Source organism: Somniosus microcephalus, chromosome 1 (genome assembly GCF_052327205.1).
Source record: "Somniosus microcephalus isolate GS21.2 chromosome 1, FLI_Smic_1.0, whole genome shotgun sequence".
Classification (NCBI taxonomy): domain Eukaryota; kingdom Metazoa; phylum Chordata; class Chondrichthyes; order Squaliformes; family Somniosidae; genus Somniosus; species Somniosus microcephalus.
The window spans coordinates 424661967-424678283 of record NC_140987.1 but is presented as its reverse complement, the minus strand read 5'-3'; the positions used below and the strand labels follow the sequence as shown (position 1 = coordinate 424678283).

The window sequence follows — 16317 nt, the reverse complement described above, 5'->3', positions numbered from 1 at the left end:
CAGGGCTACGGGGATAGAGCGGGGGAATGGGACTGACTGGATTGCTCTACAGAGAGCCAGCATGGACTAGATGGGCCGAATGGCCTCCTTCTGTGCCGTTATGAATCTATGACTCTATATTACCCAAGTGATATAAACAGTAGACTACAGGCTAGAAATTTCCCTCCTATGGCAGTAACACTCGGTACAGTAGCATTGTGGTGATGTTACTGGACAACTGATCCAGAGGTCTGGACTAATGATCCAGAGACGTGAGTTCAAATCCCATCATGGCAGCTGGGGAATTTAAAATCAGTTAATTAAATAAATCTGGAATAAAAAGCTAGTGTCAGTAATGGTGGCCATGAAACTACCTGATTGTTGTAAAATCCCATCTGGTTCACTAATCCCCCTAGGGAAGGAAATCTGCCATCCTTATCCGGTCTGGCCTATATGTGACTCCAGACCTACAGCAATGTGGTTGACTCTTAATTGGCCTAGCAAGCCACTCAGTTGTACCAAACTGCTACTGCAGCAGTTCAAGAACGTGGCTCATCACCATCTTCTCAAGGGATATTAGGGATGAGCAATAAATTCTGGCCTTGCCAGCAATGCCCAAATCCTGTGAATGAATAAAAAAAACTTAATAACAGGTCCGGGGCGGGCGATGTTGGTGGTGGGCCACGGCCCCGCTGCTGGCTCCAACCCGCTGCCTAAAAGGAATTTACGTTGCTGGGGGTTGTTAAGCCTGCCCAGCGCGTTTCTCGTCCATGTAGAGGAAGTGGGTCTGGTGACATCATTCATGACGGGTCATCAGCCGGTTTCCTTGAAGGGACCATGGCCAACTTTGTTTTGACAGTTATGCTGTCAGTGTTCTACAGCATTGAAGTGCTGCAAGCACTGACAATCACTGCACAGAGGTGCAGGGCTGCACCCAGGTTCTCCCATGACTCCCTTCCACGCAGGGAGGTCCTCTTCCATTCCCATGGGTGGAAGAGACCTCCCCAGGAGACCAACACAGCCTGGCAGGACATTGCAGAGAAGGTCACAAGGAGGACCTGGGTGCAGTGGCGCAAACATTTCAATTATCTCATTAGATCACGAAACATTAGTACAAAGCCACACTCACCTTCATCCTCCTGTGCCTCTCATCACATCCCCATCACTCTGCCTTCCCTACCCTACTCCTGCACGTCCTTACTCACACCAACTTACCTTGCACCTCCACCCATCCCTCTCTCTGTATCTACATTATCACATTCCCATCTCACTAGCCACCCTCACACTCACCCTCATCCTACTGCAATCATACCAACTAAGAACACAAAAGGGTAGGCACTTGGGTGGTTTAGCCAATGTTTATGTGAAGTTTCTGGTAATGTGCTGTCAAACATTGAAACCTTTATTTTCAACACTTTGCGAACTTGGACAGATTTGTGTGCACCTTTGGAAGTGGCTTAGTGAGTTGCAGTGAATGGTGAGACATAACAGTACCCCCCGCAATTGTGGTGAGTGTGAAAGGAATGGCTTGGAGTGTTGGTGTGGGGTGGTGCCAAACTGGTGCATCATGTGGCAGCCAGGGTGTACAGCATTAAGTGAAGTAAATCTGGACATGTTGAGGCCATCGCTGGCATCCTGGGCAGCAATGTGCTCAGGTGCTGATGCCCTCTGTCCTGTGCAGCATCAGGTGATTGCGGAGAAGGTTGGTGTTGTTGGTGTTGCTGGTGTTGGGGCTGATCGTGGTCAGATTCTGAGGACCAAGGTGAGGGAGTATAAAGGGCACCCATCTTGATGGAATAGATGGTAGGTGATGTAGAGATGACAGAAGTATTCTGTCAATGGTGAGAGAGTTCTTCCAATGAGGTTGACATGAATCAGTCATTCATGAAAGAAAGACTTATGAAATAATACTGAGTGGCCTACGGGTGGCGCTGTCCAGGGAGAGTATAAATACTCGGGCACGGGCCCAGCTTGCGCAGGACATTCTTAACAGGAACTAGTGAAGGACACAACTAGACCTCCATGTTGTAAAACAGTTGATTAAAGCTTTGTTTAACGCTTAGACCAAGTGCCTAGTAGTTTTCTTACATCAGAAATGATACTGGATGGAGAGTGGAAAGTGGAAAGCCTGCAGAATCTGTGCTGGAAATGGACAAGAAACAGCTTGTGGCTGAGGAAAGTGATGATCTGTCAGGTGGGAGCTTTTACTGTACATTTGAAGCTGTCAAGTCACCAGCTGGAGCAATGGCCAATCAACTCCCGCCTCAGGTTCACAAAAATGGCCCCTGAGCAGCATGGACCCTGTGGGCGAGCAGTTAAAGTGAAAATGTATGGTTAAAAGCATTATTAAGGGTCTGTCAACAACCCAAAAATTGGTTTAATTGGGTCGCCCGCCTCTGCAGGACAGGTCGGATCGGAGATCACATACGCGTCTGTGGGAAAGACGCATTGTAGCAGGTTGACAGCGGGGTCCCAACCCGTTGTCAAAAAAATCAAATTTCCCACCCGACCCACCACCGATCCTACCTGCTGACCCCCCAGAAAATTCCCCCCCAATGTGTTTGTATAAAATTCCTGTGTCCATTATTTTAAAGAATTAATTGATCCATTTAAAATAACAGCACCATTAAAATAGTGGACATAGGAATGCCATACAGGTGCCAGCTGTAGCTCAGTGGTAGCAATCTCGCCTCTGAATCAGGAGGTTCTGGGCCCAAGCCTCACACCAGAGACTTGAGCACAAAACCTAGGCTGACATTTCAGTGCAGTAATGAGCGGGTGCTGCACTGTTCGTTGTGCTGTCTTTTGGATGAGACAGTAAACCAAAGCTCTGTTTGCCCTCTCAGCTAGATGTAAAAGATCCCATGGAACTATTTCGAAGAAGACCAGGGGAGCTCTCCCCGATATCATGGCCAATATTTATCCCTCAACCAACACCTAAAAACACATCATTGTCACGCTGCTGTTTGTGGGACTTTGCTGTGTTTCCTACATTACAACAGTGGCTACACATCAAAAGTACTTCATTGGCTGTAAAGTGCTTGGGGACATCCTGAGGTTGTGAAAGACGCTATATAAATGCAAGGTTTTTTTCTTTTCATTCCTTAATATCGCCAATTTTGATTTCTAGCCTTATATATGAGTACTAGTCAGTTTCCCATGAGCTTAGACACAGGGAATCCAAACCCAAGTGTGGTCTTCAGACAAAGCAGGGGTAGAGCACAGGAATAATTGGACCATGGTGCACACATGTAATTCAATCCACTTTTTAAAAGTCATACATTCTGTCTTTATCTTTGTATAATACTTCTAGTTTATATTATTTATAGTTAAATAGCAAAACTTGGGCAATTTGAGAACCAAAAGAAGATTTGTATGGAGCGTAGCCGTTTCCCTTTAGTGCAGGTTGAGCAGGTGGGAGATGTAAAACAGAGCTGCTGCAGCATCACCACTGGTGGGAGGGTATAATTACTGTGTGAAAAGTTTACATAGGCAGTTTCCATAGTAAATGTGGACATAGGAATTTATAATGGGAAAAGGGTGACACAGAAGTGTGACAACAGGAAGTGAGGTTTATAGAAAAGAAATGTGCAGATGTCAGACTTTTAGATATAATCAACAACAACTTGCACTTATATATTCCCTTCATAGGAATGGGAGTAGGTCATTCAGCCCCTCGAGCCGGTTCTGTCATTCAATTAGATCATGGCTGATCTGTACCTCAACTCCATTTACCCATCTTTGCTCCATATCCCTTGATACCCTTATCTATCAATCTTGATGAGATCATCCCACAACCTACTAAACTTAAGGGAATGCAAATCAACATAGAAAAATGGATGCCAAGCCAAATAAGGAGATATTAGGAGAGGTAACCAAAAGCTTAGTCAAAGAGATGGTCTTAAAGGAGGAGATGGAGCTGGAGAAATGGAGGGATTTAGGGAGGGAATTTCAAAGTGTGGGCCTATTGGGATGAAGGCATGGCTGTCAATGATGGGACGATGCATAAGAGGACAGGTTAAGAGGAATGAAGAGCTTGAGGAGGGGGATTGTAGCGCAGGAGAAGGTTACAGAGATATGAAGGGATTTAAATATGATGATGAGAATTTTTAATTTGAGGCATTGGGGTGGACCAGGAGCTAATCTAGGTCAGCAGGAAAGTAGTCAACTCTCAAGACCATAGATACAAACACTAAATTCCCAAAGTAAATAAGGACATTAGCATCTTTCTGATCAAATAGTGCATTCAGTACAGGTCAATTGGCATATAGAGACCCGTCTTTCCAGAGATGGCCCTGTAGGAGTTGGGTGCACAGCACATTAGAGTATCTGATACCATAGTTTAAATTAACTGAGATAAACTCATCAACAGTTCTACACAATGGATCGGTGCTGGTCTAATGGGTTCTATATGTATCTATGTCACATGAAGGTTATGCTCCTTCTCAAATAGCTAGCCCACAGTCTGATGAACATAACAATTCCCAAACAAAAGAAATGGACAATTTCCTGGAAAGACTTCAGGGGGTCCTCAAAGTGGCATTATATTTCTTGTATATCCTAAGCTTAATTTGGCAATGGAAAAGTTACATTTTAGATTCAAAATATTCAATTAGAAATTTAGATGTTTGATTTGTTGAACTTGCTGTACTGACTGGACAGTGTTAAGTGTACATTTACACTACAACTTATCAGTTTGATAAACTGTAGCTCAGGTTCCAGCCAGGCAGAACCAGCTTACAGTGTTTGGCCGCTGTCTGGCTGAAACTTTGAAATGCCTGTTTAGAACACAACTGAGCATGCCTGAATATATGAATGGGAAGAGTTATCCCCCAGAAGTTAGAAATGTAAATGTTTAGAGAGCGAGGAGGAGAGAATCCCTTCTCTCTAAACGTTTAAATTAAGATCAGGTAGGCTAACAACATGTTTGGGGGGGCCAACTGACCCCCCGATCACTTTACAAACCAAGCCTGGCACTGCACTGGATTTACACTCCATGCTGTGTTAAACAGAAGTGTCGTGAAAGTACCTTCTGCAGGGAGTTTCATTCGCTTTGGAGTCAGGTTGAGTCCCGATTCCAGATTTACACTGCCAATTTAACGTTGTTGCAAAGCTGAAATAATTTTACCCTGGTACTAAACTTGTAGCGTAAATTCATCATTAGAGACTTAGGGGGTGATTTTCCCACTGGAGGCGGGTTTCGGTTTGGGTGGGTTCCAAACCCGCCTCCACTGAGAGGTGGGAAAAAATTGCGATTTTCCCCTGATTGGCCAGTTGATTTCAGAGATGTGGGATGCCCTTGGTCAATTAGTGTTTTGGGACTGAAACTCGCCTCTGCTGACATCACTTTTCCAGCCTCATTTAAGGGCTGCTTGCTGCCTTGGATCATTCCACTCGATTTCTGGCAATGCTGTACCACTTGCAACATATTTTGAGAAACCACTATGTCCAATTCCAAGGCAAGGGCCTCCCCGAGGTTCTCAGATGAAGCGCTGCAAATGTTGGTTGAGGGGGTGAGAGCTAGCAGGGAGGTGCTCTTCCCCTCATCTGGGAGGAAGAGGCCTCCCAAAGAAACCAAGGCTGTGTGGGTCCAGCTGGCAAGGGATATAACCTCCAGATCTGTGTGCAGATTGGGTGAATGTTTATGTATATTGATGAAATGCCATCCCTGTTGGAAAGCATTAAAATGATTTGATGGCAAAATGTTGGCGTGATGGCATCTGTTCTTTCACCTTAGGCAGCTCCACATTGCGGGCTCCGTGACACTTGCATTGTCAGGTTGGTGGCCAGAGTGAAAGGAGGCCAGAGAGTCATGTCCATTGTCTATCATGTCTTAAGATGGAGCCCAGGACATGTGCCAACTTGGACAACCTATGCAAATCTGGCCAGGATAAGTGCATCCCTTGCATCACGGGCAGCCATGTGCTTGCGTGCTGCCGCTGGTCGATACACCGGCGCTCTGACCTCCTCCTGCTCCTCCTCCTCCTCCTGCTCCTCCACCTCCACCAGATCCTCCTCCTCATCCTCATCCGAGGAGGCTTGGAACTGAGCCACTTGCTCATCAGGAAGCTGCAAGCCATGACGCTATGCCATGTTGTGCAGTGCACAGCAGACCACGACCATTCTGGAGACCGTGTATGGCGTATACTGCAGGGCTCCACCTGATTGGTCAAGGCATCAGAAGTGCATCTTCAACAACCCAATGGTTTGCTCTATGATGGACCTGGTCAAAGTGTGGCTGGCATTGTAGTGCTCTTCAGCCTCATTAGCTGGCCTCCTGATTGGCATCATTAGCCACTTCTTCAGGGGGTAGCCTTTGTCACCAAGGAGCCATCCGTTAAGTTGGTTTGGCGGATTGAAAAGCGGAGGAACACTAGAGTTCTGCAGGATGAAAGAGTCATGGCAACTACCACAGAACTTGGCGCAAAAATGCAAAATCTCCTTCTTGTGCTTACACACCAGCTGTACATTGAGGGAGTGAAAGTCCTTGCGATTGACAAAAATAGCTGGGTTGTGATGGGGTGTCCTAAGAGCCACATGTGTGCAGTCTATGACGCCCTGCACCTTTGGCAAGCCTGCCATATTTGCAAAGCCAACTGAATGTGTGGTTATACTTGTTTGATGTGTGGTTATACTTGCTTGATCCCTTGAGAACTGGAAGTAATTGCGCGCCTTTGCGAAAAGGGCATCGGTAACCTGAGTGATGCAACTGTGGGCGGCCGACTGGGAGATGCCACTGATGTTTGCTGATGATCCCTGGAAGGATCCTGAGGCAAAAATGTTGAGTGCGGTGGTGACTTTGACAGCCACTGGTAAGGGGTGTCCACCTGTTCCTCTGGGCACCAGGTCTTGGTGCAGCAGTGCGCAGATGTCTCGGACAACCTCTCGCGAAAGTCTCAGCCTCCTTTAGCACTGCTGCTCACTCATGTTGAGGTAGCTCATCCTCTGTCTGTAAACCTTGTGTTGGGGGTATCTCCTGCGGCAAGGTGCCTTGAGGCGCTGACGTCTTCTGCCCTGTGCAGCATCAGGTGGCTGAGCATGAGGTTGGGACTCCTGCTGCTGTTGCTGCTGAGCTGCCTGGTTCTGCTGCTGCCGTGGATGCTCCACATCCGAATCTGAGGTCCATGGTGAATGGGAATGAATGGTTCCCATGCTGCTTGCAGATGCCTCCATTGGGGAAGCACTCATTCCAAGCGGGGAGAGGGTCTTCCAAGGAGGTCCCACAGTTGATAGATAGAAGCTGCAGCACCTCCGACTTCGGTAGGCATGCTAAAAGTGCTGAAAGACCTTTTAAAGCAAAGTTCTGCCACCTGTAACTAATCCCTGATGAAAGCTCCGTTTAAATGGTGGAGCTGCGGCTGTGAGGAGGCCACCCACTTGTCAACCCGCCAGGCTGGTTTAGGAGGGTCGTGGAACACGCTGGAAATGTCGAAAAATAACGAGGGCCTATCAAAATAGGATTAGCGAGGCCCTTAGCGATCATTTAAGGCTCTTAACAACCTATCTGACCTGCTGGAGGCGGGAACGATTCCCACCCTGCAAAACTGACACCGGCAAAATTTCGCGGAGGCGGGATCCGAACCCGCACTTAGGTTTTCCGGTTTTATGATTTTCCCGCCTTTCCCGCCTCCAAACCCGCCTCCTCAGGGCTGGGAAAATCGCTCCCTTAGGAACTAGTCTTCTGTATTATCAGTGAAGGCATTAATATCAAGATCTCATCAGGAAATCAATGTAATGTTGCAGGCAGCTCAGTCAGGCAGAACTGAACAAGGTAGAAGAAGCAAGGACTTGAGTAGGGTTGAAGTCCAGCTTTCAGCTGATGGCAATCTTGTAAGTAGAAAGTCACAAGAACGCTGAATTAAAGTAAGGAAAATATCAGTAGCATCTTCTGGCCATTATTTTTTTATTTTCTTTTGAAAACATATCCTTCTGTTCCATTCTGTTCAGTTCTTACACTAACCTGTTCATTTTATTCAACAAGCTAGTCACTACACTCTTTAAAGTATGGCCGTGATTTTCAAACTTACCCTTCAAAATATTGACACATTATTGTGAACCTCCTGTCCTAAAATTTCTGAAATAAAATAGGAAATAACAATACATGCAAAAAGTAGAGCTTCAAGTCAAAACATTTCAAAGCGCTTCACATAGTAAATTACATTGTCAGCAGTCCAAAGATACACGTCGTGTAGAAAATTGATTTTATTGGTATTGGCAACATAAAGCATTATGCTGGGAATGCAAATCTTTTGTAATTACAGGTGTATTTGATAGAAATCCAGGTTTAATGTGATGATCCCATTCATCACAGATCTGTAGACTCCAGTTTGAAAAACGCTGATCTATAAAGCATGAGAAAACGTGCATGGCCAGAGCTAAGGCAGAAGGGGCAACGCCTGTGACACCACCTATACCACCCAGAATCACCAGTAAAGTATATGCTATATGTTACAAATATGTTAATTTTCACATTGCTGAAGAAATTTGGAATGGCCCCCCCAGATTCTCACCAACTTCTACCGGTGCACCATCGAGAGTATCCTGTCCGGCTGCATCACTACCTGGTATGGCAACTGCACCGCCATAGACCGCAAGGCTCTACAGATGGTGGTGAAAGCTGCACAACATACTATAGGAATTAAACTACCTGCTGTGCAGGATATCTACCCCGAGAGGTGCCGGGGGAAGGCCCTGAGAATCATCAAAGACGCGAGCCACCCCAGCCACAACCTCTTCTCCCTGCTCCCGTCCGGTAAGAGATACCGAAGCATACGTTCTTGTACCAGCAGGTTTCGAAACAGCTTCTACCCCCAGGCCATAACACTCATGAACGAATAATTTATTATTATTTATTATTACTGTATTTCTATTAGTATTTTTATCATTGTTATGCCATATTTATTCCAATGTTGGGAGGACTCATAAAAATCAACATTTCATTGTGCAGTACACACGTTTGCTGCATATATGACAAATAAAATTGAATTAAATTTCCAGTACTTCTTGAAGTCAAACTTGCCATGGTACCTCTGTCATTGCCTTTCAGCAGTAGGAGTGCATTCATCGAATTATTTTTGCTTAATCACAAGCATTTTATGGGCACATGATTTATTGGTGCCAAATATTAACTATTGCTTCATTGGAGGCCTTGGATGGGAGCAGCCATACCAATAGATTCAGAGGCTGTCTCTTTACCCTGCATTTCATTAGGTTGCAGTGCAGTAATCAGGAAGCAGTGCTTGACTTGAGGTCAGGTGGTTTGAAATAAATTCCTTTCACTGAACAGAAAGAACATGACGTAAATAATAATGAATATTCAGATAATAAGACCATTCTTTTCCCAAAAATTAAAATAATGCAACAGTTTGGTTGCTTCCTTAGTGAGCAAATGTTGATTCATATACAAAATTTTGTTTTTTTTGCTTTAGCACTGCCTATTCCAGTGCATTCCATTGACCTCTTTATATCACCACTTGGAGGTTGGAGCAGACCCAATGTGGATTGAAATCTAACTGCAGTTTGACAATATTTCAGGCAAATTACACATGGCAAGTTAAGTCGTACATTTCACGTCAGCACTGATTTGGACCCATTCCAACGTAGGTTATCGGTAATCACAGGAAACGGAGGAATCACGGAATTCAGCGCACCAAACACGACTAAAAATGTTGAAATCCCCAGTAATAAACTGGAATTTGACAATGGTCACCAGAAAACAATGACCCCGATTAAAGGCAATAGCAACCCTTTTGTATATTTGCACAATGCTGCTGATTTTCCTTTTTCATCAAAAACTGGTAGAATGCAGCCGCAAAAGTTGTTTAAACTCATTCAATGAGAAATGTAATTGGACTATTCAGTCCTGGTAAACCAGTGGTTCTGATTATATTGAATCATTCTCTCCCCACCTCATGATCTTTAGTGTTGCTGTTGTAATGTCGCGGGCCATTCAGCAACCCAAGCCTTTTCCACCATTCAATTAGATCATGGCTGATCTGTATCTTAACTACATCTACCCGCCCTGGGTCCGTAACCCTTAATACCTTGCCTGACAAAAATCTATCAATCTCCATTTTGAAATTTTCAATTGACCAAACCTCAACAGCTTTTGAGGGCGAGAGTTCCAGATTTCCACTTCGAAACCAGATTCAGCTCCACAGAAATTTTAGCAAAATGAAGTACTGATCAATAAATCACAAGTGACCGAAACAGTGCTCAAAGCTCAATATACAATCACCAGAACTTTGAGCTGTGGGGAGAGCTTGCACACCATCGCAATGTCTGTGCCTTTGATTTTCTTGCTTTTCCTCTCATTTTCTCCCCCTTTTCTTCTCCCCTGAAGATGCTGACCCATGCTGAGGTATGGTTTCACAGGTACCCAAGAGCCCTCCAGCGCATCATCTAGGTGCCTGTATTACATGGCAAAATGGGGACTGTTAGCATTTGTGACTGTGTGTGTGTGTGTGTGTGTGTGTGTGTGTGTGAGAGTCGGGAGGGGGTGGGGGGGGCAGAGGGGGGAGGTCATCACAGCCAAGCTCAATCCTAGACCCACTTGACAGCCACAAGTGTGCTTTTTTCAGCAGTAATCACAGGATAACAGTCGAGAGCATAATTTCTTATTGATTTTAAACCTTCCTAGCCCAAGGCCACTGAAGTCAACTGTAGCATCCTTAAGGCTGCTCCAGCTGAATCCAGAAAACTCAATACGGACTGGGAAACAAGCCTAGCCCTAGCACTTTATTTGCAGCTCCTGTCTATTTTACACAGCCCTGAGCATTAAGAAATGTTCCAAGCTGTTCCAAAATGGATTTCCATTGCTCGACTAAACCTTGCATTCTATTCCAGGAACTAATTAAAGTTGCTATGTTGCTTTCACATCTGTTTCCATGTAGAGGTTCCACCAATTCCATTCAGTCCTGAATAGTCATGTATTTGTCTCCTACATTCTATTGCCGTCTCAAGAAGTATGCCAAATGCCCAGCATTTCACTGTACATAGAGTTGCATAGTTACAAAGGGCGCGATCTTGCCAGCCCTGGGGAGGCGGGTTTGGAGGCGGGACTGCTGGGAAAATGGCAGAATACCCACCTCCGTGCCATCTTGCCAGGAGGCGGGTAGTCGTCCCACGCCGGGTCCTGTCTCCTTGGAGGCGGGAAGGGATTACAGCCACTTAACTGCCTGTTAACAGGTAGTTAACAGGCAGAAAATAGGCTTATCACCATTTTGCCCACACAAGTGCGGGCTTCCCCAAGGCTCCAAACCCCGCCAGGGTCACCGAGGTGAGTAGAGGGTCTGCGGGGGTCAGAGGGGTGCAAAAGTGCACTGTGAAGGTAAGTGATGGGTGCAAGTGTGGAAAGGTGAGTATCTGAGGTAAGTGGAAAGTGTTAGAAAAAGTGTACTTACCTTTGTTTCTTCCTGCAGACTTCAATCGTTGGGGATGCGGAGAGTCTCACACCTCCGCGGTAGAGATGACAGATGGCCGTTGCATTCTCCAATGCAACAACCATCTCATTTCTGCAAAAGAAAGAGGTTTGATGAGGTCTTGAATTCAAGACCTCATCAAACTACAGAGAATGTCAGTGTTTGACAGCTTCACAGAGATGTCAAACGATGACAATTCATCTGTCAAAAATCTTTGACAGCTGAAACGTCATAAGTTGACGTTCTCTGCAACCGGCTTTCCCTTAATTGGCCTGCTAAGCCCACTGGGCGGGTTTAACAAAGTCAATCAAGGGAAAATAGCGTGGGTTGGCCAGAAGTTGATGGAGGCGGGACTACAACCCGACAAGTGGGAGTCCCGCCTCCAAAAGCTCCCCATTGGCACAATCACCCCCATAGAGTCTACAGAACAGAAACAAGCCATTCGGCCCAACTGGTCTATGCCAACATTTACACTCTACCTGAGCCTCCTCCCGCACCTCTACATCTAACCTTATCAGCCCTATGTACCTAGTTCACAGAAATTAAACCAGTTATCTCACTTAATGTGATGTTTAGGAGCTTTACAAATCAGATATATGTCAACTAAATTTAGAATTTTGGTTTTTAAAAATGTACCTCCTGTGTTTTTACAGGTTACTCAAGGCTAGAGATGCAAGTGTAGCAAATGGGTCAAAATCTAGCCTTTGCAGACATCGTTATTTAACATGGACTGTGAGCACTGAACTAGAGGACATTTCTGTTTTGGAATAGGTTTGAAGGCTACAGCGACAAGTTTTTTAAAAATTCGTTCATGGGATGTGGACGTCACTGACAAGGCCACCATTTATTGCCCATTCCTAATTGCCCTCGAGAAGCTGGTGGTGAGCTGCCTTCTTGAACCGCTGCAGTCCACGTGGTGAACGTACTCCCATAGTGCTGTTAGGGAGGGAGTTCCAGGATTTTGACCTAGCGACAATGAGGGAATTTCAATAGATTTCTATTTCAAGTTGGTTTGTGAAGAGGAACTTGGAGAGCAACTTGGAGGTGATGGTGTTCCCATGCGCCTGCTGCCCTTGTCCTTCTAGGTGGTAGAGGTTGCGGGTTTGGGAGGTGCTGTCGAAGAAGCCTTGGCAAGTTGCTGCGCCGGTGGTGGAGGGAGTGAATGTTTAAGGTGGTGGATGGGGTGCCAATCAAGCGAGCTGCTTTGTCCTGGGTGGCGTCAAGCTTCTTGAGTGTTGTTGGTGCTGCACTCATCCAGGCAAGTGGAGAGTATGCCATCACTCTTGGCTTGTGCCTTGTAGATGGTTGAAAGGCTTTGGGTGTCAGGAGGTGAGACACTCGCCGGAGAATACCTAGCCTCTGACCTGCTCTTGTAGCCACAGTATTTATGTGGCTGGTCCAGTTAAGCTTCTGGTCAATGGTGACCACCCCCCCCCCCCCCCAGGATATTGATGGTGGGGGATTTGGCGATGGTAGTGCTGTTGAATGTCAAGGGGTGGTGGTTAGACTCTTTCTTGTTGGAAATAGTCATTGCCTGGCATTTGTGTGGCGCAAATGTTACTTGCCACTTATCAGCCCAAGCCTGAATGTCATCCATGTCTTGCTGCATGGGAGATTGCTTCATTATCTGAGGAGCTGCGAATGGAACGGAAAACTGTGCAATCATCAGCGACTGTCCCCACTTCTGACCTTACGATGGAGGGAAGGTCATTGATGAAGCAGCTGAAGATGGTTGGGCCTAGGACACTCCCCTGAGGAACTCCTGCAGTGATGTCCTGGGGCTGAGATGATTGACCTCCAACAACCACAACAATCTTCCTTTGTGCTAGGTATGACACCAGCCAGTGGAGAGTTTCCCCCCCCCCCCCCGATTCCCATTGACAAGTATGGTCAAAGATTATTATACACAATTGTTCTGTGCTGCTACAACACAGAAATATCATCTGTGGGTAGAAAATGGCGAGATGTGATTAGAGGTGTAAGTGTCGATTGGAACCATCATGACTATGTATTGAGTCAGAGAAAATTTGCCAAAACTTTTTCTCATGTGGTTAAATAGTGAGGCACAATCTATAATGAAGCAAATTATCCATGGTCTGTGGAAGGAGTGAGCTTGATGGGGCAAATGGGGTTTTGTTGTTTCATGGTTTGTTATGGTTTTATGAAATTGTTTTGAAGGAATGTTAAAATAATCCAATTGTTCAGCCTGTCCTGGATTGAATATTTCCGCTAATGTTAATTCAGCTCCCTCATTCTGCTGGTTTTGATAACTCCTCTAACCAGCTCTGCCTCTTTGTAACTGATATTTTTTATATATAAAGTACAGCTAGTGGGACTCTCTAATGTTCATCTGCTGCTTCGTCTGTTGCCATCTGCTGACATAATTGCAAAATTGCAACAGGGCGAGTTCTCCATTATTTTCACATCTGCATCTCCTCAAACAAAGGTGCCTCCTTCACATTTTCATCATAGTATGGTGTACAGCTTCATATCCAGCGGGATAAACATCGGGAACAGTGGTACACACTATTCACAACCGAAACCCGTAAATAACATTGTTATAAAAATGGCAGCAAAGTGCATGACGACTGCTATACTGAATTTAACATGGAGGTCTTTTGTCCTGCAAAAGAATTGTTTTGCAAGATGGAAATATCCCTTTAATAACTTTAAAGGCAACATATGCACAGTAAACGGTTCTCCGATTTTCAAAAAAATCCAACAGCCTTATTGAAAGTCTTCTCACACTTATTTTGGGACCAAAGCAAAGGGTATGCAAATATTTTGTTCATGTGAGCAGTGTTTTGTCCTTGTATGTTTGGAGTAATGCTCAAAGAGAAGAGACTACAAGGGATCTTTATATCTGGTGGCTCATTTTGATTCTTTCTGGTGCACAACTCTGGTGGGAAATTTTAACTTGTTTCGAGTAATTAAATACAAAAAGAGTTCAAACACTAGACATTAGTCAATATTAAAGTAATTATTCACTGTGAGCATTGGACTTGTAGTCTGTCTGCTGTGATTCACACTTTCCCTAACCCAGACACACTGTGCTGATGTTCAATGTGGGCTCACAGCCCTGATCCGCAGAGGGTTCAGTTGTTGGCACAGTTGGGTGTTTAATCGCCCTGCTACAGTGTTACCACTGATGGGCAGCCCCACCTTTAAGTGCGGCACTTTGATGGACTTGAGAACTGTACATAGAATCATAACATAGTTACAGCACAGAAAGAGGCCATTCGGCCCGTTGAGCCTGTGCCGGCTCCCTGCAAGAGCACTTCAGCTCGTCCCCCTCCCCAGCTCTTTCCCTGTAGCCCTGCACATTTTCCCCCTTCAGGTACTTATCCAATTCCCTTTTGAAAGCCACGATTGAATCTGCCTCGCCACCCTTTCAGGCAGTGCATTCCGGATCCTACCCACTCAGCCACCTTAAGAAGCACATACTGCCAATTTGAGCAGAGGTGGTCAGCACCATCATGTGGTTTTCTTATTGTAGGAACTATCCCCAGAATTGATAGAAGGACCAACGTCAGAACTACACAATTATAAATACTCGAAGGGGGTAGTTTGCAGGGCTATGGGGAAAGGGGGGGGGGGGGTGGTGTGACTAGTTGGATAGCTCTTTCAAAGAGCCGGCACAGGCAGGGCGGGCCGAATGGTCTCCTGTGCTCGGAGTGGTGGTGCAGAGCTGTCTGCGCAGGGCCGCCGGGGCTGTGGAAACCGCCCCACATTACACGGACTGCGCTGCTGCCGCTGCCGCTTCTGTTCCACGAACAAAGCATGAGGTCATCGATTTTTGATGAGTTTGCAAGCAAGCAAGAACACCTTAAAAGGGACACCGAGCGGCGGGTACAGGGTGATGCAGTCCCTGACGGGGAAGATGTCTTTCGGTCCGCGGGCGTATATCATTCCCGTCCACAACCCCCTCTGTCACTATACATTTCATAACAATTTGAACCTGCAGGAAACTCATTCACAATTCACGCTGCTTACACGCGAGGTTCGAGGTTGATCCAGCAACAGAGTCCGTGTGAGCATACGGACAAGAACCCATTACACCGCTGCCTTAAATACAATGCATGGCCATTGCGCGGTATTTGTCTTAAATAGTTTAATTATAGATAACTGAAGGAGTTGCTCACTTCGCCGGTTAGTCATTTATCCCTACTCTGTGCTCAAGTTGATACTTTAGCTACCCAGCATTCTTTTTTTCTACACAATCGTTTGTAAAACAGAAAGTTGTTTGCCCCAGCTCAAAGAGGCGGGTTCACCTTAGGACAAACGAACCAGATGACATCACTCTTTTCACGATTCCCGCAGTCATGCTGTGAATCAGGAGAGCTGCACCACAGCCAGAGACACAGGACAGACAGCTGCTGTACTGCTGAGCAGAGTTTCAGTGAAACAACTCTGCCCCACCGTGGCCACTTTGCAAATAATATCTCAGTAGCATTTCCCCCTTAGTTTTTATGTAGCAAATCTCATCAAAAGATGTCGACAGGGGTTTCATTTGTTCTCTTTACTATTCCCTTTTCTGTACCACACATGGTAAACCCCCTCTACATAAAACATATTTTTCACATTTGAGAACAGACAGTATTCTGAAAGGGGGGGAAACAGTTCACAAGGAGGTCATCAGAACTTAGCTGCAGCTGACACAACAGTTCCCACCCACCTCACTATATACCACCAACAGAACTTTTTGTAGCATAATAAACACAGAATTCAACAATCTAGAAAAAAAGAGTAGGCTTACCCTCTCATCTTCCAATCACTCCAGCGATTCTCTTTTGCTCCCCTTCCCAATAACACACAGCCTGACACACCTCAGAGAGCCTCTGGATCATCAGTGCCTCCTGGTCCTATTACTTTATAACTTGGCCCAGCATAGCTGAGGCCTGACATTTTGATCCACACA

General features: G+C 45.6%; 1 protein-coding gene across 4 annotated transcripts in view; it reads right to left on the bottom strand.

The window, feature by feature from the left end:
• The window catches only part of LOC147125254 (neuronal migration protein doublecortin-like), a 266166-nt gene extending 250416 nt beyond the window's left edge, over window positions 1-15750 (bottom strand). For 2 of the 4 annotated variants that reach the window (XM_085999932.1, XM_085999938.1), the window contains exon 1: window positions 15671-15750. The gene's annotated coding sequence lies outside the window, so the exon portion shown is untranslated. The remainder of the gene's footprint in view (window positions 1-15670) is intronic. The other 2 variants (XM_085999945.1, XM_085999944.1) reach the window with 2 other exon arrangements.
• Between the last annotated feature and the right edge of the window lie 567 nt (window positions 15751-16317).